We start from the raw sequence: 27,732 nt of genomic DNA on the forward strand, positions 1-27,732 counted from the left end.
GACAAACATTAATATGACATCAATATGAGTGCTTTGAAAATTCAGTCCAGAATTTTAAAGAGGAAGATACAAATCACTTGTTTTTGTGGTGATAATATAAGAAAAACAAGTTTGGCAGAGTGAAATGTATGATAAAAACAATGTTCTTCCTAAACTAAGAAATCAACAGAGCAGATAAATACTTGGAATTGATTACATTGCACAGCCAAGTAACTTCTTGCATAATGAATAATCCTAACTGTTGAACGGGCTCCAATAAATCTACCAATGGAGTTAAATTCACATTTGTCCAAATTCACAAATACATTTATAAGTATAAAGTGAAGGTACTGCAAAATGTTTGCTCCTGGTGGCCTTAATTACAAAAAAGACTGAGTATGACGACTCATGATCTCTCTCTGTTATCAAGTATCCATCACATATTTTAAATATTTGACTACCTTGTCAAATTGATATGGTGAGGGTGTGACCTGCAGTTGGAATCTCTTCACCCCTCCCCTGTCCTTAAAAGGTGTGCTCTGCAGCCCGCACCCCCTCTTCCCACAGTGGGAGGTGTCTTCAAGGACACAGCTTGGCAGAGCAATGTGCTGCTAAGCCCATTTGGATGGTGTCCGTGACTGAACCCCGTAAGGCCTCTCTACAAACTGAAGACTCCAGCAGGTGCGGTGGAGATCCACCCATCCCGAGGTGCCCGAGACAAGCCTCAGAAGGAAGTTCCCTTGCTTATTCAACCCGCCACCAACCCCTCTGAAGTGGCCTGCCTTTCAAATCCTGCTCCCTGTCCTCTGTATATGGGGAGGTTCCAGATTTCACCCAGCAAGCTCCCGAGTTTGCAATAAACGAATGTAAGGTAAAATTTGTCAGTAAAGCCACCTGGCTCATTGTTGGAAATGTTTCAACTCTAAGTCAGTATCTTTAGTAGATATAATAGTAGTCATATTATTTATTTCTTCTTCAATAAGATTTGGCAGTACCTGCCTTATGAGAAATTTTTCCATTTCATAAGTTGTCAAATCATGTGCATATTTCCATAATATTTCTCCATTAGACTCTTAATGTCTGTGAGTTCTTTATTATTGTTCTCGATCATTCCTGAGTTTGGTAGTGTGGGTCTTACTCCCTATTTTTCTTGATCATTATGCCGGTCTTGATCATTATGATCGGTTAATCAAATCGATCTTTTCCAAAACCCCACTGATTTTACTGATTTTTTATTTTTCTCTTCTCAATTTTATGGATTTTTGTTTTCATCTTTATGATTTCTTTTCTTCTGTTTGTTTTGGGTTTTATTCACTCTTCATTTTGTTTCTTAAGGTGGAAACTTAGACCTTAGCTTATTTCTTTCCTAATGTAAGAATGTAATGTTTTAAAAGTCCTTTAAATAGTACATTGACTACATGCTACAAATTGTTATATATTGCATGTTTCATTTTCCTTAAATTCAAAATATATTCTAATTTCTATCTTTGTCCCATAAGGTTATTTAGAAGTGTAGTCTTCAATTTTCAAACATTCAGTATTTCTCCAGAAATTTTTGTTAATTCATTTTTAGTTCAATTTTTGGTTTTCAAGTTTTATTCAGTTATTTTTATAGAACATACAATTCAATAACAATAGTTAAGGTTAGTCTTATGGCCCAGAATATATTCTACATTGGTGAATGCTGAATGTACATTTAAAAAAATGTTATTCTACTCTTGTTGGATGAAGTATTCTATGAAGGACAATTTGGACAAGTCTGTTGATATCAGATACTCTGCACCCTTCCTGGTTTCCTGGGTCCTTGTTCTGTGGATCACTGGCAGAGGGGAGGCCCAGGCCCAGCTCTAATCCTGGGCTTAACTATTTCTACTTGCAGTCCTATCAGTCTTTGCTTCATGTATTTTGAATCCCTTTTAGATTATTTATGTCTTTTGGGGGACTTGACTCCTTCATCATTATCTAAGGTTATTATTCAACGATGGCAGGAGTGTATATTTAATGGATTATTCAACTGCAAGAGTGTAAGACAGAATCCAGGGCAAGGGTTCTTGCCCTGGATTCTGTCTTATACTCCTGCAGTCAGGCCAGCTTTCCCTTCTTTTTCACTAGTGACTGAGAGTCTATGTGTGTTTCCTCTGTTCATTCTTAACCCACCTACATTACACAAGATTTTTGGAGACAACATATATATTTGGTTCTTAACTTTTATTCCGACTAACAATAATTTATTTTAATTGTTGTTTTTATGCAACTATATTTATTGCAATTATTGATATGATTGAATTAAATCTACCATCTTAACTGTTGTTTTGTATTTGTTCTGTAGATTTTATTTACCTTTTTCCTGCCAGATTTTAAATTGTGTGCCACTAAGATTCCATGTTATACACTATTGATTTATTATGTGTATTTCCCTTTATGAAAATAATTTTACTTTATGTACATATGTGTATACATATGAATAATAAATATTTACTATATGTACTTAAAATATGTTTAATCACAATATATATTCAAGTAATAATACTTCATATATAATGTAAGAAATTTCAAACAAACAATTTCCTTTCTTCTCCCATACCCTTTCTACTATCATGATGGTGCACTTAATTCCTGCATATGGCATTAATCTAAAAGACAATGCTATCATTTTGTATTTAGTCAGTCAATTATCTCTTAGAATGATATTTTTAAAAATTGTATGTTTGCAAGCAATGACAAAGCATTGGAAGATTTCATCAGGGAAAGAGGTAAGACTTGCTCTAATTTGTGTTTTGATGGTATTTAAATGAATTAAAAATTATGAAAACTTGTAATATCAGTAGAAGTATGTGAAAGATACCAGGGAAAAGTTCTTTGAGGAATCTGAAAAATAGCAATATTCTGTGGTCCCAGAAGGCTTGTTGCCATGAAATTTACAATTTGGGACATTTTTAAACCTATGTTTATTTTTGGAACTCAGCTCTGCTCCTGCCACTGGTCAGTGATTGGGCTCTACTCCGGGCATGACACTGCGCCTGCCTCTCAGGGCAGAGGGATGGACGGAGGCAGCGCTCACTTTGGAGCATCCCCTGCATAATAAGCAAGACAGACAACACACATGCAATATCCAGGTTGTATTTTATGTTGTTAGGTAGAGTTAAAGTTGTAAAGAAACACAAAAAATAGCACTGGTCCATTTACAGGGGCGGGAAAGTGAGCATTCAGAGAGGAAGGAGGGCTCCCTGGGAGGCAGTCTCTGATCTGAGTCTTGAATGAGGCCTAGAACATAGCATATGACTAAAAGGGGAAAATGGTACTCACTGGTAGTTTTACCCTAAACATCTTAAAAGCACGTAAGATTGGACTCTAGCTTTGTACGTAGAAATCGTCATAGCTATGATTTGATTAAGATATTGTGGTCCCAATAAGGCCATCGGTAGAATGCTGAGAAGATTCCCGTGGAATCTGCAGCAGCAATTTAGATGGCAAGGTCATGTACAAGCCTATTTAGATCATCCCAAGAATTCTGTTCTGACAGATTCTTCACAAAGCACAGGAGACAACAGATAAGAATGGCATCTGAAAATATGAGAAAGCAAAGTATGTTCCAAGGCACTACCTGTGGCTCGGCCGGCTAGGTGCTGGCTCTGGTCCAGGCACAGGGGCCTGTGTGTCAAGGTAGGAATCGGTGGCCAGACAAGGTGCAAGGAGACTTCTGAGAGTAATTAATATGCTCATTCTTGTGAACATGGTGATGGCTTCACAAATGTATACATATGTCAAATTGTACCAAATTGCACAGTTTACTGTATGTCAGTTATACTTGATAAAGCTGTGCAAGAAAGAAAGTTCTATACATCTTCTATTCATGGAGAAGTCACTACCTACTCCACATTCCCATGATTCTTATTTTAGGGTGCAATTTCAACAGAGCAGTTGGACTGGCACTGAGATCGACTCACTGCTGGTCCGTGCTCCTTGTTTCCCCTGGAAAGAGGATGTGCTGGGGTGAGAGACAGCACTCGTTACCTGGAATTAGATCAGTCAACTGACGCAAGAGGTCTAACATGTATCCCTTAATATGAGACTTTGAAAATCTGTCTGGAACATCTTCACCTAAGACCCAGATCACACCAGTGAAGCAAGAGGCACATTTATGTTCACTATGAACCATGCTCCCATTAAGCAAATAATTAAAGAAGTCTCATAGGGGATGCAAAATTTCAATCAATTCCGTATTATTTGGGTGGCCACTGCACACCGGTACTAGGTGAAGCTGGTGGGGAAACACACCCCAAAGGATCCTAAGGGATCGTGAGGTGGTCTGAGGGAGGAAGGCAGGCTAAACAGATCCAGTGGTGAGAGTCACAGAAAGGACTGCACGGTGCCCTGGCCCCGAGCACTGGCAAGGAGCAGTCCCACAAGGCGGGCTCGGGAGACAGACCCCGAAGAAGAGGGCATTCGAGCAGGACTTTGGAGAATGTGGGAAAAATCAATGTGCTCTCATCAGAGGTATTAAGATTTTTATTATATTTTATATTACAGTATTATTTTGTTTTACTTAATACAACGAGAACATTGAAATCAAAGCCTAAGGTTACTGTATTTATCTTTTTACTTGCTATTTCTTTGCTTACTCTCAATCTGGGAATATGGGAGAAACTTCTTTTTGGTAAGGCCTAGGTATGTGTGAGTTTCTATTATTTCTTATGTTGAGTCAAGGGTGAACCGTAGAACCAACAGAATGTAAGTATTTGACACAAACTACTTGTGTGAATCTGGGAAGCCTAATATATATATATATATACATATATACCTGTACATATATGATTACTGTATGATGCATGTATAACACATATGTGTATATATCACACATACATACATTTACACACATATACATGTACATGCATACATATATACTATGAAAAATAATATTTTTTTTCACTTGGGTTTAGGTACTCCAAGATTCTGATTATCTCAATCACAGAATAATGTGATTTCTTCTTTATATGAATTCAATTTTCCTTCTGGGCCATGCTATTAAAAATATGAATTATTTTGTACAAATCTATCAGTTTCACAGTACCTGAACTCCCTTCACCTTACCTCCGGCTGGCTCTTTTTAATGTTTTGACATAAAACATGTATATCCACACAGAGAAGGTTTAAATTAAAACTCCAGCTGTACAAGAGAATACTGGTGCTGCCTTGGCATCTGAATAATGAGTCTATAAAGAGGCAGCAGAGAACACAAAAGAAACAAGAAAAATATCACCCATTTTGTGAGTCAGGAAAAAATATAAATTAGTTGCCATCTAAACAGGATCCCAGGGAAGAATGTTACAAGTTTTAGTTCTTTGTAAAACGACAACATAAGAATTAAAGTTCTTGATCAAAAAGAGACCAGCAGCTGCGGGATAGCTGGTCATGTAAGAGCTGAAGAACTTTGCCTTGCGTAACGCATCCTAGTCACTTTTCAGCAAAGATCGTGACAGAGAGCAAACCTGAAAGAAGACAGAAATGTTTTTAAGATTTGTAGAAAATATCTAGAGCATAAAGAACTTTCTCTCTTTCTCTTGTTTATGGTCTTCTTTTTAATTTTTAATAACAATATTAGCAGTTTAGGAAATATCCTGTAAAGAGATATAATGTTTTACCTTATTCCAAAATTGTAGTTCATTTGCTTTAATTATTTACCTTATGAGTTTCAATTATTTGTGACACGGAGGTGAGGATGAATTATAAACAGAATTGTAAGTGTTTCAAAAGGTATTTGCATATTTTCTCACTAAAGTGTAAGATATTCAAAGGCAAGGACTTTTTCATCCATTTCAAAGCAGGATAGTTAATGCCTAGCAATTAGAAGTTGCAATGCAATATTTTACATATTTATTACATGAACAATGAATGACCCAAACATTAAATTTTATTTAAGCATTTTCTAAAATATTAACATGAAAATGCCAGAAAAGTGTGCTATCAACTATATTAATTTTAGTTTAGATGTATGAATACTATGCAGCTATGATGCTATTGAAACAAATTCTATAGAAAAAAATGGAAAAGAATGGCTACAGTTATTTACTCATCCATTCTTTTTGTCTATTACTATGTGACAGGGATTGAGTTCAGAGCATTAGATTTTGGTTACCAGATAAAATACAGGAAGCCCAGTTAAGTTTTAATTCTAGACAAGCAGCAAATTAGTATTTGATATGTGGTGGTTACTGCTGGATTCAGAGAGGAGCCAGTGCCCGTGGTAACACTCAGAATATGGGCAGTAGGTGCTCTCAGGGAGTACAAAGAGCATATACTAAAGCAAGTGGATGAAAATGTCAAGTGTGACAAGTTGAGAGAGTTTCAGGATAACCAGTGTGAGTAGAACAGAGTGCACCATGCCTGGGGAAAGATGCTTGCATCATCATCATTTTTGTTGCCAGCTCTTCTTGAGTAACATGGTTTTAGTGTCTGGACTTCTGGTGATGTCTAAGTTCTCTCTGCCCAGAGTTGTGGAGATTTATATAGCAAGCCTGGCTAGTCTCACCTCCCTGCTGTTCTTTTCTTCTCCTGTATTGAGAGGGTAGAGCTAGAATGTCTCTCTGATGCTCATTCCAACACTAATACCTGATGCTCTACAAGGTGGCAAATAATCCTGAGAACAACTGCAGGCAGTGAAAAGCAGCTCCTCCAACTGACAATGAGCCTGCTTATAACTTTGATGGTGGCATGCTCAAGTTTACGTACAGTGGAAATTTTCCTCTTGATTGAATGCTGTGCTTTAAGACAATTTTTCAACTGTTTTCAACTTCTAAAAAAAGTTGATGTTCAGCAGTTCTGGAGATACATATGCAGTAAGCAATCATATTGCTTTTATATCTTTAACTGAAAAACAACTCCAAGGAATCTGAACTGATGTTACTCAAACTCTTAGGGAGAGTGATTCAGGTGTCAGGACAAAACTAACCCTGATGGAGAATAGCAAAACAGAGTGGTTTATTTTCAGAAAGCAATGAGTATGCAAAAAGAGAAAGTTAAATCTGGGAGTGTACATAGACAGGGTGCTCCAGGAAACATTCTCCTGTACAGCATGTATCTCCTTATATAAATATTCACAGAATGGTGTAGGGAGTGAAATAGCTACCCTCTGAGCACAATAAGAATACAATCGATGTTGATTTGACACAGAGAACAGGTTTTTAAAAATGACATGTTTCAGTATGGGATGAGACATTTGTGAAAGAGATAAACACCACCTCTTTTAGGAAGATGTATCAACAAAAAATGGCTGTGTTGTTACAGAACACCTAACAGAGGAATCAGCAGAATTCCTGGACAAGATCGCCTTTAGTGGCAGCGTCATTGACTTATGTTCACTAAGTCATTTCATTTTCTAACCTGGATGCACAAAAGGACCACAGCTTCTAATCCTCTTGTACATGAGTGAAGCCCATTCTGGTCATTACATGTAATGGAGCTGTTTGTCACTTCCAGACTTGCCTCCTAGACAAGATCCTCCATACCGTCTCCCCCTTCCCCATGGAAAAGATGGACGCAGGAACTCTGAGATGGCAGTTACATGATGAAAAGGACTTTGATCACTACCGCCTGGAGGAAAGCTTCCGAGGAGATATGCCCAAGCAAATAAATACACATCTAAGTCTGCTTAAGTGAGAAATAAATCTTTGTTATGCTAAAATAAGCCAGTAAGATTTGGGCATCGTTTATTATAGCAACCAGTGATATTTTTACTTGACAAATAGATTCCATAGTTCTGCAAAGTTGCAGCATACTTGACAAATGTTTAAACACAATAACCAAAAGACAAGCTGATAAAAACATTACAGAAATTAGCTCTAGACCTATGCGATTATCTGTTTTATTTTTCTTCCTCTAATAGATTTTGACATTCTCTCTATTGACTTTCTACAAGTGCCTATGAGCATTTACTCACTTTCATTTGTTAATTTTAAATTCTATTCATCCATCTCTTTACTTTGGAATTAATATTGATTTGAAGTAGCTCTTTTTATCTTATTGGTTATTGGCTAGAATTTTGTTTTTCATTGTTTATTTAAAAAGCATACAAGAGATTCCCTTCCCTTGACTTACAGTTTTACTTGTACACTGCTATCGTGTAGTTTGCAACAGATTCTTTGTATTTATTTTCTAAATTTAAGTAAAAGATTCTCTGAGCATTTTAAGCAGCTTGACAACAACTCTCGAAATATTTTTCTACTTATGTAATTCTAATAATGACTGTTTCATATGCAAAATATCTGATTCTTTCATTCATTGTTTAACAAATATTTACAAATCCCATCATATTTTAATTATTAGGGATAGAGCAGCAAAGAAGGCAAGAGCTTGCCCCATGACCTTGAAATATGCAGTTAAAGTAGGAATTTGCTGTACAATAACTTTGTTTGCTCGTTTCAATGGGATTGTTGGAAAGCGTAGCAGCGAGGGTGTCAGAGGAAGAACAATCCCTATTCTTCTGAGCGCATGAACGTGCAGGACCAGTAATCTTAGGGTGACTGAGTTTAATGACATAAAATGAGGAAGCTTGCAATGCAGGGACTCCTGGCTGGCTCTCCCACTCTCGCTTGCCCCATTTGGACACTTTCTCTTTGGTTTCTACTTGGGTTCAGTCCCTGAGAGGCTTTAAGTAATCAGAGGTGGGGGTATTTGTTCTCTGGTACCTCCTGATGTGGCACATTCTCTGCCATTAGCAATGTCCTTCTGTAAACTATGGTTCAGAATGCCAGGCTGGTGCTCCTCCTGGTCTCAGCACTCACGGAACTCCAGTAATGATATTTTCTCCCTTTAATCAGTCTCCATGGTAGTAATGGTTCCCTCTGTCCGGGCTCTCAGGGCCTCCAGGGCCCCTGGGAGAGCTGTTTGTTTTGCTCCCCCTTTACCTTACCCGCATCTCCAGGTCAGGGAGGGGAGAGGTAGAAAAGTGGTGTCAGAATCTGTGAGCTGTCTTCTAAATACATCTGAACGCCAGCGTGAATGACTAGCGGTGGGTAAATAAGTGTCAAGGAAACACAGAAGGGGCTGCAAACATATTTCATAAGCCTGGAGTGAGAGGTATTGTGTGAGTGTGGAGGCACGGTCAGTTGTACGGTTCCATTTCTAGGAAAGCATTTCAATGGCATCATCACATCTGATTCCTGTTGGAATTTCTTTGATTTATGAAACAAGTAATTAATAACCCACTTAACAGATGAAGAACTGACACTCCTGGAAGTTGATACTTAGAGGGGTCCTTTTTCTTTAAGTTGTATCCATCTTTCCATTTCAAAATTAATATGACATTTTGCAAAAGGAAAGTTTCTGCAACTTAATGAAAAAGAAAATCTAAAATTTCTTTTGAAGAACTTTGAGTTTGAAGTATTTTCAAAATGCATAATGAGGAGGCGGAGCCAACATGGCGGCGTGAGTAGGACAGTGGGAATCTCCTCCCAAAAACATATATACTTTTGAAAATACAACAAACACAACTAGCCCTAAAAGAGAGACCAGAAGACGCAGGACAGTGGCCAGACTGCAGCTACACCAGCGAGAACCCAGCGACTGGTGAAAGGGGTAAGATACAAGCCCCGGCTCGGCGGGACCCGAGCGCCCCTCCCCCCAGCTCCCGGCGGGAGAACAATAGGCAGAGCGGGAGGGAGACGGAGCCCAGGACTGCCGAACACCCAGCCCCAGCCATCCGGGCCAGAGCGCAGACACAGTATATGCCCAGGGGGCCCTGGATACTGGGAGAACAGGGGGTAAGACCTCAGAGCGGGTGCTGAAGCTGATGCCCCTGTGACAAAGAAAAGCGGGGGCTTTTTGAAAGTCTTAAAGGGACAGGGACTTAACAGCTTGACGGAAACAACCCAGGTCACAGTACAGCAGCTGGAAATTACAGGGAAAACCGGGTGCACTAACCCCCTGGGCAACAGCTCTGAGACCCCTCACGGAGGCAAACAGTCAAGCAGCCCCCCCATCCATCACCCCACCGGGTGCTGCGAAAGCAGAGAAGCAGCCTGAGACAAATTCCGCCCACAGAAAGGTAAATTTCTCCCTTCCGGCCAGGCAAGACACAAAGACCCACTCTACACGCAATTACCCAACACAAGCCACTAGGGGTCGCAGTTGCCCCAGTAAAGAAAGGCCAGTAGTAAGTGAAAATTTTGGCCCTCCCAGCTGACAGTCAATAGCACCTGTCAACATGAAAAGGCAAAAAAATATGATTCAGACAAGACTAACCCAGACAGCTTCGGCATCTGCTACATCTTCCCCTGAGAAGGAATCTGGGGAGATAGATTTAGCCAGTCTACCTGAAAAAGAATTCAAAACAAAAGTCATAACCATGCTGATGGACTTGCAGAGAAATATGCAAGAACTAAGGAAGGAGAATTCAGAAATAAAACAAGCTCTGGAAGGACTTCAAAACAGAATGGACGAGATGCAAGAGACCATTAATGGACTAGAAAACAGAGAACAGGAACGCAGAGAAGCTGATGCAGAGAGAGATAAAAGGATCTCCAGGAATGAAAGAATTTTAAGAGAGCTGAGTGATCAATATAAAAGAAATAATTTAAGAATCATAGGCATTCCAGAAGAAGTAGAGAGAGAAAAGGGGATAGAAAATGTCTTTGAAGAAATAATTGCTGAAAATTTCCCCAAACTAGGGGAAGAAATGGCCTCTCAGACCACAGAGGTACACAGAACTCCCATGACAAGGGATCCAAGGAGGGCAACACCAAGACACATAATAATTAAAATGGCAAAGATCAAAGACAAGGACAAAGTATTACAAGCAGCCAGAGAGAAAAAAAAGGTTACCTACAAAGGAAAACCCATCAGGCTATCATCAGACTTCTCAACAGAAACCCTACAGGCCAGAAGAGAATGGCATGATATACTTAATGCAATGAAACAGAAGGGCCTCGAACCAAGACTACTGTATCCAGCACGAATATCATTTAAATATGAAGGAGGGATTAAACAATTCCCAGACAAGCAAAAGTTGAGGGAATTTGCCTCCCACAAACCACCTCTACAGGGCATCCTACAGGGACTGCTCTAGATGGGAGCACTCCTAAAAAGAGCACACAACAAAACACCCAACATATGAAGAAGGGAGGAGGAGGAATAAGAAGGGAGAGAAATAAAGAATCATCAGATTGTGTTTATAATAGCTCAACAAGCGAGTTAAGTTAGACAGTAAGACAGTAAAGAAGCTAACCCTAAACCTTTGGTAACCACAAACTTAAAGCCTGCAATGGCAATAAATTCATACCTTTCAATAATCACCCTAAATGTAAATGGACTGAATGCACCAATCAAAAGACACAGAGTAATAGAATGGATAAAAAAGCAAGATCCATCCATATGCTGCTTACAAGAGACTCACCTCAAACCCAAAGACACGCACAGACTTAAAGTCAAGGGATGGAAAAAGATATTTCAAGCAAACAACAGAGAGAAGAAAGCAGGTGTTGCAATTCTGGTATCAGACAAAACAGACTTCAAAATAAAGAAAGTAACAAAAGACAAAGAAGGACATTACATAATGATAAAGGGCTCAGTCCATCAAGAGGATATAACCATTATAAATATATATGCACCCAATACAGGAGCACCAACATACCTGAAACAAATATTAACAGAACTAAAGGAGGAAATAGAATGCAATGCATTCATTCTAGGAGACTTCAACACACCACTCACTCCAAAGGACAGATCCACCAGACAGAAAATAAGTAAGGACACAGAGGCACTGAACAACGCACTAGAACAGATGGACCTAATAGACATCTACAGAACTCTACATCCAAAAGCAACAGGATACACGTTCTTCTCAAGTGCACATGGAACATTCTCCAGAATAGACCACATACTAGGACACAAAAAGAGCCTCAGTAAATTCCAAAAGATTGAAATCCTACCAACCAACTTTTCAGACCACAAAGGCATTAAACTAGAAATAAACTGTTCAAAGAAAGCAAAAAGGCTCACAAACACATGGAGGCTAAACAACACGCTCCTAAATAATCAATGGATCAATGACCAAATCAAAATGGAGATCCAGCAATATATGGAAACAAATGACAACAACAACACTAAGCCCCAACTTCTGTGGGACGCAGCAAAAGCAGTCTTAAGAGGAAAGTATATAGCACTCCAAGCATATTTAAAAAAGGAAGAGCAATCCCAAATGAACGGTCTAATGTCACAACTATCAAAATTGGAAAAAGAAGAACAAATGAGGCCTAAGGTCAGCAGAAGGAGGGACATAATAAAGATCAGAGAAGAAATAAATAAAATTGAGAAGAATAAAACAATAGCAAAAATCAATGAAACCAAGAGCTGGTTCTTCGAGAAAATAAACAAAATAGATAAGCCTCTAGCCAGACTTATTAAGAGGAAAAGAGAGTCAACACAAATCAACAGTATCAGAAATGAGAAAGGAAAAATCACAACAGATCCCGCAGAAATACAAAGAATTATTAGAGACTACTATGAAAACCTATATGCTAACAAGCTGGGAAACCTAGGAGAAATGGACAACTTCCTAGAAAAATACAACCTTCCAAGACTGACCCAAAAAGAAACAGAAAATCTAAACAGACCAATTACCAGCAACGAAATTGAAGCGGTAATCAAAAAACTACCAAAGAACAAAACCCCCGGGCCAGATGGATTTACCTCGGAATTTTATCAGACATACAGGGAAGACATAATACCCATTCTCCTTAAAGTTTTCCAAGAAATAGAAGAGGAGGGGATACTCCCAAACTCATTCTATGAAGCTAACATCACCCTAATACCAAAACCAGGCAAAGACACCACCAAAAAAGAAAACTATAGACCAATATCCCTGATGAACGTAGACGCAAAAATACTCAACAAAATTTTAGCAAACCGAATTCAAAAATACATCAAAACCATCGTACACCATGACCAAGTGGGATTCATCCCAGGGATGCAAGGATGGCACAACATTCGAAAGTCCATCAATATCATCCACCACATCAACAAAAAGAAAGACAAAAACCACATGATCATCTCCATAGATGCTGAAAAAGCATTTGACAAAGTTCAACATCCATTCATGATAAAAACTCTCAGCAAAATGGGAATAGAGGGCAAGTACCTCAACATAATAAAGGCCATCTATGAAAAACCCACAGCCAACATTATATTGAATAGCGAGAAGCTGAAAGCATTTCCGCTGAGATCGGGAACTAGACAGGGATGCCCACTCTCCCCACTGTTATTTAACATTGTACTAGAGGTCCTAGCCACGGCAATCAGACAAAACAAAAAAATACAAGGAATCCAGATTGGCAAAGAAGAAGTCAAACTGTCACTATTTGCAGATGACATGATACTGTACATAAAAAACCCTAAAGACTCCACCCCAGAACTACTAGAACTGATATCGGAATACAGCAAAGTTGCAGGATACAAAATCAACACACAGAAATCTGTGGCTTTCCTATATACCAACAATGAACCAACAGAAAGAGAAATCAGGAAAACAACTCCATTCACAATTGCATCAAAAAAAATAAAATACCTAGGAATAAACCTAACCAAAGAAGTGAAAGACTTATATTCTGAAAACTACAAGTCACTCTTAAAAGAAATTAAAGGGGACACTAACAGATGGAAACGCATCCCATGCTCATGGCTAGGAAGAATTAATATCGTCAAAATGGCCATCCTGCCCAAAGCAATATACAGATTTGATGCAATCCCTATGAAACTACCAGCAACATTCTTCAATGAACTGGATCAAATAATTCAAAAATTCATATGGAACCACCAAAGACCCCGAATAGCCAAAGCAATCCTGAGAAAGAAGAATAAAGTAGGGGGGATCTCACTCCCCAACTTCAAGCTCTATTATAAAGCCATAGTAATCAAGACAATTTGGTACTGGCACAAGAACAGAGCCACAGACCAATGGAACAGACTAGAGAATCCAGACATTAACTCAGACATATATGGTCAATTAATATTTGATAAAGGAGCCATGGACATACAATGGCGAAATGACAATCTCTTCAACAGATGGTGCTGGCAAAACTGGACAGCTACATGTAGGAGAATGAAACTGGACCATCGTCTAACCCCATATACAAAAGTAAACTCAAAATGGATCAAAGACCTGAATGTAAGTCATGAAACCATTAAACTCTTGGAAGAAAACATAGGCACAAACCTCTTAGACATAAACATGAGTGACCTCTTCTTGAACATATCTCCCCGGGCAAGGAAAACAACAGCAAAAATGAACAAGTGGGACTATATTAAGCTGAAAAGCTTCTGTACAGCAAAAGACACCATCAATAGAACAAAAAGAAACCCTACAGTATGGGAGAATATCTTTGAAAATGACACATCCGATAAAGGCTTGACGTCCAGAATATATAAAGAGCTCACACGCCTCAACAAACAAAAAACAAATAACCCAATTAAAAAATGGGCAAAGGAACTGAACAGACGGTTCTCCAAAAAAGAAATACAGATGGCCAACAGACACATGAAAAGATGCTCCACATCGCTAATTATCAGAGAAATGCAAATTAAAACTACAATGAGGTATCACCTCACACCAGTAAGGATGGCTGCCATCCAAAAGACAAACAACAACAAATGTTGGCGAGGCTGTGGAGAAAGGGGAACCCTCCTACACTGCTGGTGGGAATGTAAACTTGTTCAACCATTGTGGAAAGCAGTATGGAGGTACATCAAAATGCTCAAAACAGACTTACCATTTGACCCAGGAATTGCACTCCTAGGAATTTACCCTAAGAATGCAGCAATCAAGTATGAGAAAGATCAGTGCACCCCTATGTTTATCGCAGCACTATTTACAATAGCCAAGAATTGGAAGCAACCTAAATGTCCATCGATAGATGAATGGATAAAGAAGATGTGGTACATATACACAATGGAATACTACTCAGCCATAAGAAAAGGGCAAATCCAACCATTTGCAGCAACATGGATGGAGCTGGAGGGTATTTTGCTCAGTGAAACAAGCCAAGCAGAGAAAGAGAAATACCAAATGATTTCACTCATCTGTGGAATATAAGAACAAAGGAAAAACTGAAGGAACAAAACAGCAGCAGAATCACAGAACTCAAGAATGGACTAACAGGTACCAAAGGGAAAGGGACTGGGGAGGATGGGTGGGTAGGGAGGGATAAGGGGGGGAGAAGTAGGGGGGTATTAAGATTAGCATCCATAGCGGGGTGGGAGAAAGGGGAGGGCTGTACAACACAGAGAAGACAAGTAGTGATTCTACAACAGGTTGCTACGCTGATGGACAGTGACTGTAAAGGAGTATATAGGGGGGACCTGGTATAGGGGAGAGCCTAGTAAACAAAGTATACGTAAGTATTCGTCATGTAAGTGTAGATTAATGATTAAAAAAAAAAATGCAGTTCCTATGTGGTGACCTCTAATGAGTTCTACACAATAATATAAAGGACATATAAAAGTGTAGGCAAAGGGTCTGTTTGTGTTTATACAGAGGATCAAAGCCTAATTTGGCTACCCCGAAAATGAACTAAGAAATGATATGAAAGAGAACTTCCAACATCAGCACTCTCGGGAAGACTCATGCCAGAAGATGATCATCAAAAAACCCCAACAAAGATCCATGCACTGCTACAGCTGTAGATGCACTCATCCCACCAGCTCCTGGACTTGCCATGGGAATGAAGGAGATATCTAAGCTGGCCTGTGCATACAGTAAAACAACAAATTTGACTGGATCTATACTGTTGGAACTCAACCAAGAATTAGGAGAAGTGCAAATTGTAGCGCTCCAAAATCTTACAACTACAGACTATTTACTGTTAAAAGAACATATGGGATGTGAACAGTGCCCAGGAATGGGTTGTTTTAATTTGTATGATTTTTCTCAAACTATTCAAATTCAGTTAGATAATAACCATCATATCATTGATAAGTTTTCACAAATGCCTAGGGTGCCTAACTGGTTTTCTTGGGTTCACTGGAGATGGCTGGTAATTACAGGTATGCTTTGGTTATGTAACTATACTCCTATTATGTTAATGTGGGTGCGCAATTTAAGTAGTAGCTTAAAATCTATACATGCTGAAGTTACTCTACAAGAAGATATGTCAAAGAAATAATCAATCTTCCCATGTTTTCTCCTGCCTGCTACTTCTATAGCTTTTCTTCTTCCTTCCTAATTACAACGAATTCTTAAATAGAATTCGTGCCTCATATCAAATTTACCGAGTATCATAACTCCTCCAAGTGGTAAAGATACCTCAAGACAAATGCTGGGCATAGAAGCCACAGGGCATAAATATGCAAAGAAATAAAAAGCTAACCATTTCAAACAATAAGGCTTCTCTCTCACTTACCAACTTAACATTTCCCTGTGTGGCCCCGGAAGATGACTGGTTAGCCAGAGACGGGTAAGATTCCTCAAGGGAGGAACAACCTAAGACAGGCACAGTCGCTGGGGGGTCATCAGGTGAGAAATTGGGGATCAACAGAGGTGAGGCTTAGAACCTCACCCCCCCTGTTCTGAGAGAAATCTTCTGCATATGTGGATGTTTTATTGCCCTTGTCTAGCTTGGATTAACACATAGTCTACAGGCACACACCTGATCATATACATTTGCTCTCTTACAACACTAAACTATGTTTTCTACCTTTATGTTGTATCTACCTACCACTTCAGCATCTTATTAAAAATAATAAAGAGAGAAATGTGGTATCCACATATAGATCAAGTATAAAAATCAAATGTGTATTCATATTTGAACTGACTGTTTATAGTTCATAATGCATGAGCAAAACCAAAAGTTTCTGTGATGACTGCCCTTGTACTGCTCACCATGTAACTTATTCACTATGTAAGAATTTGTTCTCCATGTAAGAACTTGTTCGTTATGCTTCAGAAGATTGGAGACTGACGAAAATTAGGCTTGGGGTGGATTAATGATTGTGCATTGAGCATTGACTCCCCTATACAGAATTTTATTGTTGTTAACAACCATTTGATCAATAAAAATGAGAGATGCCCTAACAACAACAACCAAGAAAAAGTACACACTTCCAATTGTAAAATAAATAAGCAACCGGGATGTAATGTATAGCATAAGGAATATAGTCAAAATATTGTAACAACTTGGTATGGTGATAGCTGGTACTTAGAATTATCATGTATATAAATGTTGAATCACTGTGTTGTACACCTGAAACTAATGTAATGTAATACTGTGTGTCAACTACCCTTCAATAAAAAATAATTATCTAAAAAAAAAAAAAAAAAAAAAAAAAAAAAAAAAAAAAAAAAAATGCATAATGAATTTTGCCTGATTGTTGTGGGTGGAAAATTAAAAATGATAACTTTTTCAATATGCAAAAATCAATGTCCAAATAGTTTTGATTAGGTATGAATATAGAAGAGTCTGTGTTTCAGAATGTGTGTACAGATGTATTTCTTAATTAAGAGGTGTTTAAGTTCTCACAAAGTAGGGAGGAGTTTATTAACACCCCTCTATGTAACTATAAAGCAGGCCTAGAAATTATGTAGATTTTGGTACATTTGCTTCTTAAATCTACCTTACCTCATTTATTTTAAAAAATTTTTTGTATTATAAAGAAAAAAATATATCACGTGATTTTACCCATCCAGACCTTATCTGAAGTCTCTCATATTTCTGAACATTTTCTTACACAACGTCTAAGAAATTAACAATGATTACGTGCTATTAGCCAGGCTGTATTCAAATTTTCCCAATAGTCTAAAAGTGCTTTTTCACACTTGGATCCCAACAGTTTCTACTTATTACATTAAAAAGAATAAATATTGCCTCTTAATATGAACCTTTCTCTCACTTTTAGCTAAGCAGTAATTCATCAGTGGTCTCAGAATCTCAGATGACTGACAGATGACTCCATTGAGAAGATACGCGCTTTTTTTAATGAGTATTTTATCTAATGGTTTCATCACTGATATCTGTTGCCAGAAAGCATAATGGCAATAAGGCGTTTTTTTAAGTCTATAATTCCTTCTGTTCTTATTACCAATAACTATTGTATAAAGAACTAACCCTCATCATCTGAAGTTATTTCACTAAAATGCATTTATCAAAGGAAAGTAGGATAAATGTTTAATGTTTTCCCTTCATTGCCAATTTTCTGAATAAAGAAAGTCCTTTTTATCTTCAATGGCAAGTATACATAGCATGATTTGATTTGCTAATAACTTGTTAAGAATGTTTGCATATATATTCATGAAGGATATTGATATATAATTCTATTTGTATATGTCTGTGTGTGTGTGTAAAATTTATTTGTCAAGTTTTGGTGTAAGGCTTATACTTGCCTTATTAACAAGATACTAAGTTTGCTCTATTATTTTCTAAAGGAGTTTGTATAGGACTTTTTTTTATATTTTAGTATTTGAAAGTAATCACTAGTGAAATCATGGACTTCGAGTTTTTTGTGGGATGGTTCTAACAAAAAAAAGTCACTTTTCAAAGTTTAGTATTCTTAAATGTTTACATTACTTAAGTTTTATATCACTTCTTTCTCTCCTGTTTTATTTATTTCCTCCTTTCATTTTACTTTGTGTTTGCTCTTCTTGATCTAGACTTTTAAAGAGGAATCTTAGGTCATTGCTTGTATACAGTTTGTTTTTCATAATGTTGCCAAAGAAAGCTGTATTCTTCCTCCTGAGTGCTAATTTATACATTTACAAATTTTGATGTTTTATCACTAAATTTAAATTATTTAAAAATTTCTGTTATGATTTACTTCTTTGATCCATGTACTATTTATAAACATTAAATTACCAAATATTTGGGGGCCTTTATATTCTCCTTTAAATACTCACTGCCAGTTAGTTCAGTATTCTTTCAGAATATTATTTTAATTTACCCATTTTCTTTTTGGCTATAACTTGCTGCATTTTAAGTGGTTGTCCAAGGGATACAATATCAGAGATATCATTTAAACTACACATCAAGTATAAGAATCATGCAGTGAAAAGGTTGATTTACCACTGTCACTGTCCTTTATACTAATGTTGTTGTATAAACTACAGTGACATACAATACATACCCATAAGACAATGTTATTCTTCTGGTTTCAACTTTGTGTGTATTTTAAAGAGATTGAGCGGCATTCTCTGCTTTACTTACCCACCTCTTGCCCTTTCTAGGATCCTGAATTCCTCCTGACAATTTGAGATTCCCTCTGGTATCATTTCTTTTCAGCCTGAAAAATCTTCCTTTAGTATTTCAAATAGCAGAGATCTGCTGGTAACAAATTCCATTTCTTGCTTATTGGTAATGTCTTTATTTTGCCTTTATTATTAAAGATTATTGGCACAAGTTTTTTTCACAGATTTTTTTTTTTTCTGTGTATTTAGACCGTGATGCCGGTGCCTTCTGGCCTTCTTCCTGATGAGAAGTCAGCAGCCATTCATATCACTGTTCTGTATGGAGCAGTTCCCTCTTCTCCCAATCCTGTAAAATGTAACTCCGGATTTTGCCCAAATGACTATGTTATTCCTAGCTTTGAATTTAAGTCCTTAGGGTTCAAATGTCTTGCATCTTTGCATTTATATATTTTACTAATTTGGGGAAATTTCGGTATATTAGTTCTTCAAAAAAGTTTATTTTTACTCATTCTTAGCTGTTTTCTCTTGGTAACTCAAATTACACATCTGTTAAACTTCTGATATTGTTCTACACATCAGTGACACTTTTTAAATATTATATTTGTTCTCAGCACTTTCGACTGGATAATTTCTATTGCTGCACCTTCAAGTTCAATACTTCTTCCTTCTTTCATTTCCAATCTGTTGGTGGTTATCATACAAAGAATGTATATTTTTCTTCTTTAACTTCAGATATTCCATTTTTCATTTCTAGAAGTCTCATTTAGTTATTTTTACGGATTTCATTTTTATGCCAATATTACTTATTTACTCATTCACCATCATTGTATTTTTTATTATTTTGGAACCTAACAACAACAGCTATATAAAATCATCATCTGTTAATTTAATCACCCAAGTCATTTCAGGGTTGATCTTTATATCTGGTCACTTATGTATGGGTCATGTTTTCTGTTTTTCAAAATGCATGTAATAACTTAAAATTGTATCCGGGACTTTGTGAATGACGTAGTTTACAGATTTTCTTATGTTTCTCTCAACAATATTATTTTTGTTCTGTTTCCTTCTTTAGCAGGCAGTTAACATGGCTGAACTCAAATTCCAATGTCTCCACTACTACAGTGAGCAGTAGCTGAGATATTTATTACAACCTTAGATGGGATGCTTAGAATCTGCCCCACACATGAGTAGTGTGAGAGTAAGTGAAAGATCTGGGCAGAGATTGTATGCAGAATTCAGAGCATTGTCTCTCTAGCTCTCATTTCTGCAGTATTTCCACACGCTTTCCAGCTGTTGTGCTTGCCTAGAACTCTGCCCTTTCATTTTTGCTTTTAAAGACTTCAGATTTCCCTCCTAGTCTTAGTTACCCCTCATGCTGCCAAAAGAGATGGGCTTCATCCAAAAAGAGCTCTCCCTCTTTCCAGGTTTAGAGCATCCTCTAGTTTCTGCCTGCTTTGGGTCACTCCCCAATGCCTGTAGTTAGTTGTTATTTTATGTTTCAAGAGTGTGTAGTTCTATATAGTGTAATGGATAATTAATTCACTAAAAGGTACTCTACCACTACCAAATGGGAAACCTGGCTCTCAATGCAGTTTTAATTTGCATTTTTCTTAATATTAGCAAAACAAAAAACAAACAAGAAAAAACACCTCTTTATGTTCAATATCATATTTATTTCTTCTCCTGTGAACTATCCATTGCTATATTGCCCATTTTTCTATCTGGTGATTGGTCTTCCTTTTCATTTTAGGAGACATGAGGTATTAGTGAGGTAGTTCTGAATTTATTAATCTTCTTTTTTCTTTTTCTTGTTTCATGGTTTTGAATCATAGGCATTTAACAAATATAAATTAAATGAATGGAGGAATAAGCAAATAAATTGATCCAATGTATAGTATAGACGAAGTAAACAGACATATCTTAGAAAGCTTCACAGAAATATGAAGAGACCTATAGACTTAATAGACATCTTTAATCCTTAACATAAAATTCAACACAATTTATTGTTGAATTTCAGTTCTAGCTTTCTGGCTAAATAAAACAGTATTGTTGTAGCCTAGATTTGGTGACATCATAGTAAATTGAAATTGAGTCTTTGATTTTCTACTTAACCATGAATAAACTGCTTAGCATTTTTCTTGTATGTGTTTGCATCTCATGTTCTGATTTCTTAGAGTGGGCATCTTAGAGGAAAAATTTTAATTAATGCCCATAATAACAAGTCTACAATATGAAACAAAATATACACTTAGCAATAATTCACCAGTTGAAACTGTCCTTTCTTCTTGATTTGTTTTTGTAATTATGTTTTCATCATTTCTAATGAGCTGTCAATTACATATGCAAATTAACTAGAGAAGGCATTAAAGAATTTCTGTATTATATTATAACAACAGCATTATGATTTTATGAGATAGATAAGATTCATGCAAATATTAACAAGGGGCTCATACCTAGGGCTGGTTTTTAAAATATTTTTATCAACTATCTGCTTTCAAGAGAAATTTGTAAATAGAATTTTAAATCTTATATAGAAGTATGGAAACTACTCTATTTGTCTTTTCTAAAACAACGCAACTGCTGCCACAATAGGCTCTAAACATCCTAAAATATGGTATTCTAGCTGCTAGTCATAAACAGAGCATTGGACATATTTCCTTTGCCCATTCCTATAGGTCAACCCATAATGCTCTGGACTGCGGACTATATCCTGTCCACTCCTCCCCTCAGTCTATGACTAGCCTTCCATATTGATGAAGTGACTTGCCGGCCACTTCTCTCTCTTAGCTAACACTGACCCAAACTAGCTACTCCACACTGTAAATGGTGCTTTCTCAACTCACTGTAGACCTGCTGGGAGTATCCATCTAATTCAGCCTATTTACTTCATCCTATAGGTAAAGAAATAGGAATTATGTCGTGAATGAAGTACAATGAGATGAAACAGCCAATGTGGGACTTAATTGCAGATGTCTTTTCTTGTAATTCATACTTATATGGCATAGATTTGTGACTTAGTTTTATTAGATCTGATTACAAAAATTGTTTACTCCAGCTTCTGACCTTACATCCTCAAAGAGTTTAGAATATGAATGGAAAAGGAAGACTCACAGAACAATAGGTGTAATAAATTGTCGAATATCTATGTTTTTTAAAACATTGGTTTCTACCTATGTGCTAAGGGAAACTTTAAATTTAGTTTTCCTCAGATATATCATAGAACTTGAAAAGTGTATAAACTTGGTTTTATTTTTGTCCAAAAATAAGCAATTTTAGTGTTGTGCTAAAAGTACTCAGATGACCTTTGGAGGTTACTTTGTTTTTAAGAGCAATGTAGATAAGGTGGCAACTTGCCTTTAGAGGTCAGAGGTTTAGTGTAAGGTCTAACCAAGCCCAAGGAAGGATTTGTGTTTATAAAAGGGAGCGCTATCAACGCAGTAAAAAGGTCTGCTGAGCTAACTATCAAATATAATGTTGTGTAACTGCACATGAGAGAACTACAGAAACTGAGAGACAATTTTTTACTTAGGTAGAAATTATGTTTTTATTTGTGATATCTTTAATATAAAAACTGTACATATTTAAAGTGTGCAACTTGATGTTTTGATTTATGTATACATTGTGAAAAGAGCACTACAATCAAGTTAAATGATATATTCAACACCTTTGCATAGTTACCATTTGTATAAGTGTGTGTGTGATGAGCAGATGCAGTTTAAGATCTATCATTTTAAACAAATTTCAAGTGTAAGACACAGTAATGTTAACTATTGTCCCTTGCTGCACATTAGATCTGCAGAACTCATTCATCTTATACAACTGAAACTCTTTTGACTAACATCTCATTTTCTTCTGCCTCCCCACAGCTACCCTGGCAACCACCATTCCACTCTTCACATCTATGAGTGTGACTGTTTTAGACTATGCACATAAGTGGAATCATGGACTACTTGCTCTTCCGTGCCTGCTTAATCTATTTCACTTGGAATAATGTTCAAGATTCTTGCAAATGACAAGATTTCCTTCTTTCTAAAGGGTGTAATATATGAATATGTACACACACACACACACACACACACACACACACACACACACACACACACCACATTTTCTTTCTTCACTCATCTGTTGACTGTTTCCATATCTTATCTACTGTGAATAATGTTGCTATTGACACAGGAATGCAGATGTCTCTTTGAGATGCATATTTCATTTCCTTTGGATATATATAGTCAGTAGTGGGATTGCTGAATGATAGGGCAGTTGTATTTTTTAGTTTTTGAGGAACCTCCATACTGTTTTCCATACTGGCTTTACCAATTTACATTCTGTCAGCTGTGCACCATTGTTCCCCTTTCTCCATATCCTTATTTCCCTGATGATCAGTGATGTTGAGTATCTTTTCATGTGCCTGTTGACCATTTGTATATCTTCTTTATTCAGGTCCTTCACCCCTTTTAAAATCATTTTTATTGTTATTGAGTTGTTGGAGTTCCTTATATTTTTTGGATATTACTCCTTACCAGACATGTGATGTGCAAATATTTCTTCCATTACACAGGATGCTTTTCACTGTTGATTATTTCCTTTACTATGCAGAAGCATTTTAGTTTGATGTAATCCCACTTGTCTATTTTGTTTTAGTTGCCTGTACTTTTGATGTCCTGACAAAATTTCATTATCAAGAAAATATTTTTCCTATGTTTTCTTCCAATAGATTTACAGTTTCAGGCCTTGCATTTAAATCTGTTTGGAGTTGATTTTTTAATGTATGGCATGATGTAAGGATTCAGTTAAATTATTCTGCATGCGATTACCCAGTTTTCCTGAAACTATTTATTTGAAACAACACTATTCTTTCTCCATTGTGTGTTTTTAGATTACAGTTAAATTATTCTGCATGTGATTACCCAGTTTTCCTGAAACTATTTATTTGAAACGACACTATTCTTTCTCCATTGTGTGTTTTTAGAAGCCTTGTAGATAAGTTCTGTAAATGTGTGCATTTATTTCTAAAATCTCTTATATGTTCAATTGGTCTAATGCTGTTTTTATGCCAGAACCATACTGCTTTGATTTTATAGATTTGTAATATATTTTGAAATTAGGAAGAATGATACCTCTAGCTTTATACTTCTTACTCAAGATTGCTTTGATTATTTGGGGTCTTTTGTTGTTCCATATAATATTAGGACTGCATTTTCTATTTCTATTTCTGTATTTGAGATTTTAAGAAGGATGATATTGAATCTGTAAATCACATGGATATTTTAGACATTTAATAATATTAAATCTTCTAATATCCATGATCATAGGATGTCTTTACATTTATCTGTGTCTTCTTTGATGTTTTATAGCTTTTCAGTAGAAGTCTTTCATCTCCTTGGCTAAGTTTTATTCCTAAGTATTTTATTGTTTTTGATGCTATTGTAAATGGTATAGTTTTCTAATTTTCATTTTAGATAGTCCATTGTTAGTGTGTAGAAATGCCATTGAAAGACTAGAGGAGAAAGAAATCAAACAGAGGATTAAAAAAATAGAAAAAAAAATCACAAAATAGTTATTTTTGAAAAGATAAGCAGGATTGAAAAACCTTTAATTAGACAAAGAAAAAAAGAGAGAAGATGATTCAAACAATTAAAATGAGAAATTAGAGGAGACATTACAAAAGTACCTCTGAAATAAAAGTACCATAAGGAACTATTATGAACAACTATATACCCATAAATTGGATCATCTAGAAGAAATGGATAAAATCCATACAATGTATCAAAACTGAATCAAGAAGAAATAGAAAGCCTGAAAAAACCAGTAGCAAATGAGATTAATCAGTAATCAAAAACTTCCCAACCAAGAAAAAGTTCAGGACCAGATGACTCCACAGGTGAGTTTTATCAAATATCCAAAGAAGAATTAACACTAAATACACCTTAAATGCTTCCAAAACATAGAAGAAGGACAGATCAGTATGAACAAAGCATAGATGGGGAAAACTCAAGTTTGGATGAATCAAAGTTAGACACTATGCAACAGCAGGTGCAGATGGTGTGAAATCTTTGATATGGTGCCCTACCTGGAAGTTTGGACTCTGAGAGTTTATCTTGATGGTAATGGAAAAACTCAGAGATTTAGAACAGATAAGTTAGTTGCATATGGATGTCCAATTTTTCCAGGACCATTTGTTGAATTTGTTGAGAGCATTATCTTTTGCTTCATCATTCAGCAATCCCTTTGCTCCTTGCCAAAGATCAGTTGACTGCATTTATGTGGATCTACTGGGATTTCTATTCTGTTCCGTTGATCTGTTTGCTTATTCTTTTACCAATACCACACTATCTTGATTACCATAGCTTTCTAGTAGGTCTTGACATCAGGTAGTGTTAGTCCAACTTTCTTCTTCTCCTTCAATATTGTGTTGGCTATTCTGGGTCTTTTGTCTCTCCATATACACTTAAGAATCAGTTTGTCAATATGTTTTAACTTGTTGGGCTTTTGCTTCATATCACAATGAACTGACAGATCAATTTGGGAAGAAATTACATCTTGACATTATTGAGTCTTCCTATCCATGAGCATGGAATATCTGGGGTTTTTGGGTTTTTTTTGCTATTTTATTTTATTTATCAGAACTTTATAGTTTTCCCCATGTATATCTCACACATATTTTATCAGACTTATATCTAAGCTTTCAATTTGTGGTCTGTTAATATAAATGGTTTGTGTTTTTAATTTTAAAGTCTACTTGCTCATTGTTGGCACATAAGAAAACAATTGAGTTCTGTATATTAACTCTGTATCCTACAGTCTTATGTAAGTATGTGTTAGTGCCAAGAGTTTTTGTGTATGTGGATGATTGTGTCATTATGACCAAAGCCAGTTTTATTTCTTCCTTCCCAAACTGTATATATTTCACTTCCTTTTCTTGCCATATTTAATTAGCTGTATCTTCCATTACAATATTTAAAAGGAGTCATGAGGGGACATCCTTTCCTTATTTTTTATCCTATTGGGAAAGCTTTGCGTTTCTCACCACTAAGTTTGATATCAGCTGTAAGTTTTATGTAGATATGCTTTATCAAGTTGAGGAATTCCCCTCTAAACTCATTAGATTTTGAGGCTAACTAAGAACATAGTAAACTGAATTTTTTTTTGGCTCGGGGGTGCTGAAGGATAGGACTGGTTAAAAAAAGACCTAATGATTCTGGTTTAGAATATACTGATTTTATGTCTGCAATATATAGTGAAGCTTTCCAGATTGATGTTAGGTTTGTTAATTTGGAGTTCAACAGACAATTTGGGACTAAGTATAGAAATCTTAGTGGCTTGCTAAGAATAAAAAAGAACTGCTATGTTTTCCAGGCTTGCCTAGTGGGAAGTTTGAATAAAAGGGCTTGACTATTTGTAAAGTTAAAATTCACAGAATCTTTAAAGCCTACCTGTTCTAGTCAAGTCTCAGCAGATATTAATAGACTATTTATTCATCCTGATACAGGAGTCCAAATATAAACAAAATATTTCCTTAACTAGCCTTTCATAGGAAATGAAAAAGTGACCATAATTTTGATTCACACAAATATTTACTTATTGGAATGATATTAACATTCATTTTGTTGGTTTTTTTTGGCCAGGCATATGGTATGGGAATGAGGAATCCTGAAAACTGGCAATTTACTTTGGACAGGTACATTTCCTTCCCACCATTGTCATGTTAATGATGTATGTATTTCCCAAATAGCGTCTTAACTGTCAGAGACAGCAGGGGACAAAAGGCAAGGGAGTGGACCAAATAAACAAGCAAATGAGAGACACACTGGAAATATTTAAAAGTAAGAAATCAACTCGATAATTATAAACCTTAGCTACTAAATCATAAACTCAAAGAAACAAACAAGATGCCGTTGAACAAAATAACTGGATATTTTTGTGCATTATAAAAACGTATGTGTATATCTTGCTTCTCTGAACAAAGGCAATCATTTTCTTTTTGTTTTTGATAAACAACACAGGAACAAAAAGAGAGGACTCTCTTAAGAATGGTGATCTCCAATGATTTAGAATTGGACAATAAAGGAGAAAGCAAATATATTTAATAATTGGTCTCCATCTGTTTGTGCAAATGAGGGAAGAGGAGAATGGGTATGTGCTCAGATGAAACACTGCCCAAGATGACTGAGAGAAGATTACGTGAAATGGAAAAACCTAAACAGACAAAAGAAGCTTTTGAGGATATGATATCAGATTAAAAAGAAAAACAACTTTCATTCAGGCTGGAGAATGAAGTTGCCATTTCACAAAATCTCAGCTAAGGTCTTGCATTACTGCTAAATTCATCCTTTTCAAGTAAAGAACGTGCTGACGGAACTGCTGCTCCAGCCTAAGCAAAAAGTATGAGATCAAAGCCCAGGCCTTAATTCACTGACTCAGAGGCAACAGAGTCATAGCCTATGGAAACATTACCAATGTGCATTTTTCTGCACATATTATTTCATTTCTTCTTTTATATTTTATCATTTATTTTGGTAGATAAAAAACAAGAACATTCTTCCTCACATCATAGTCCTTGAACCCACTTTAACATAATTTTTAAAGAG

This window comes from Manis pentadactyla, chromosome 3, assembly GCF_030020395.1.
Source record: "Manis pentadactyla isolate mManPen7 chromosome 3, mManPen7.hap1, whole genome shotgun sequence".
In the NCBI taxonomy this organism is placed as follows: domain Eukaryota; kingdom Metazoa; phylum Chordata; class Mammalia; order Pholidota; family Manidae; genus Manis; species Manis pentadactyla.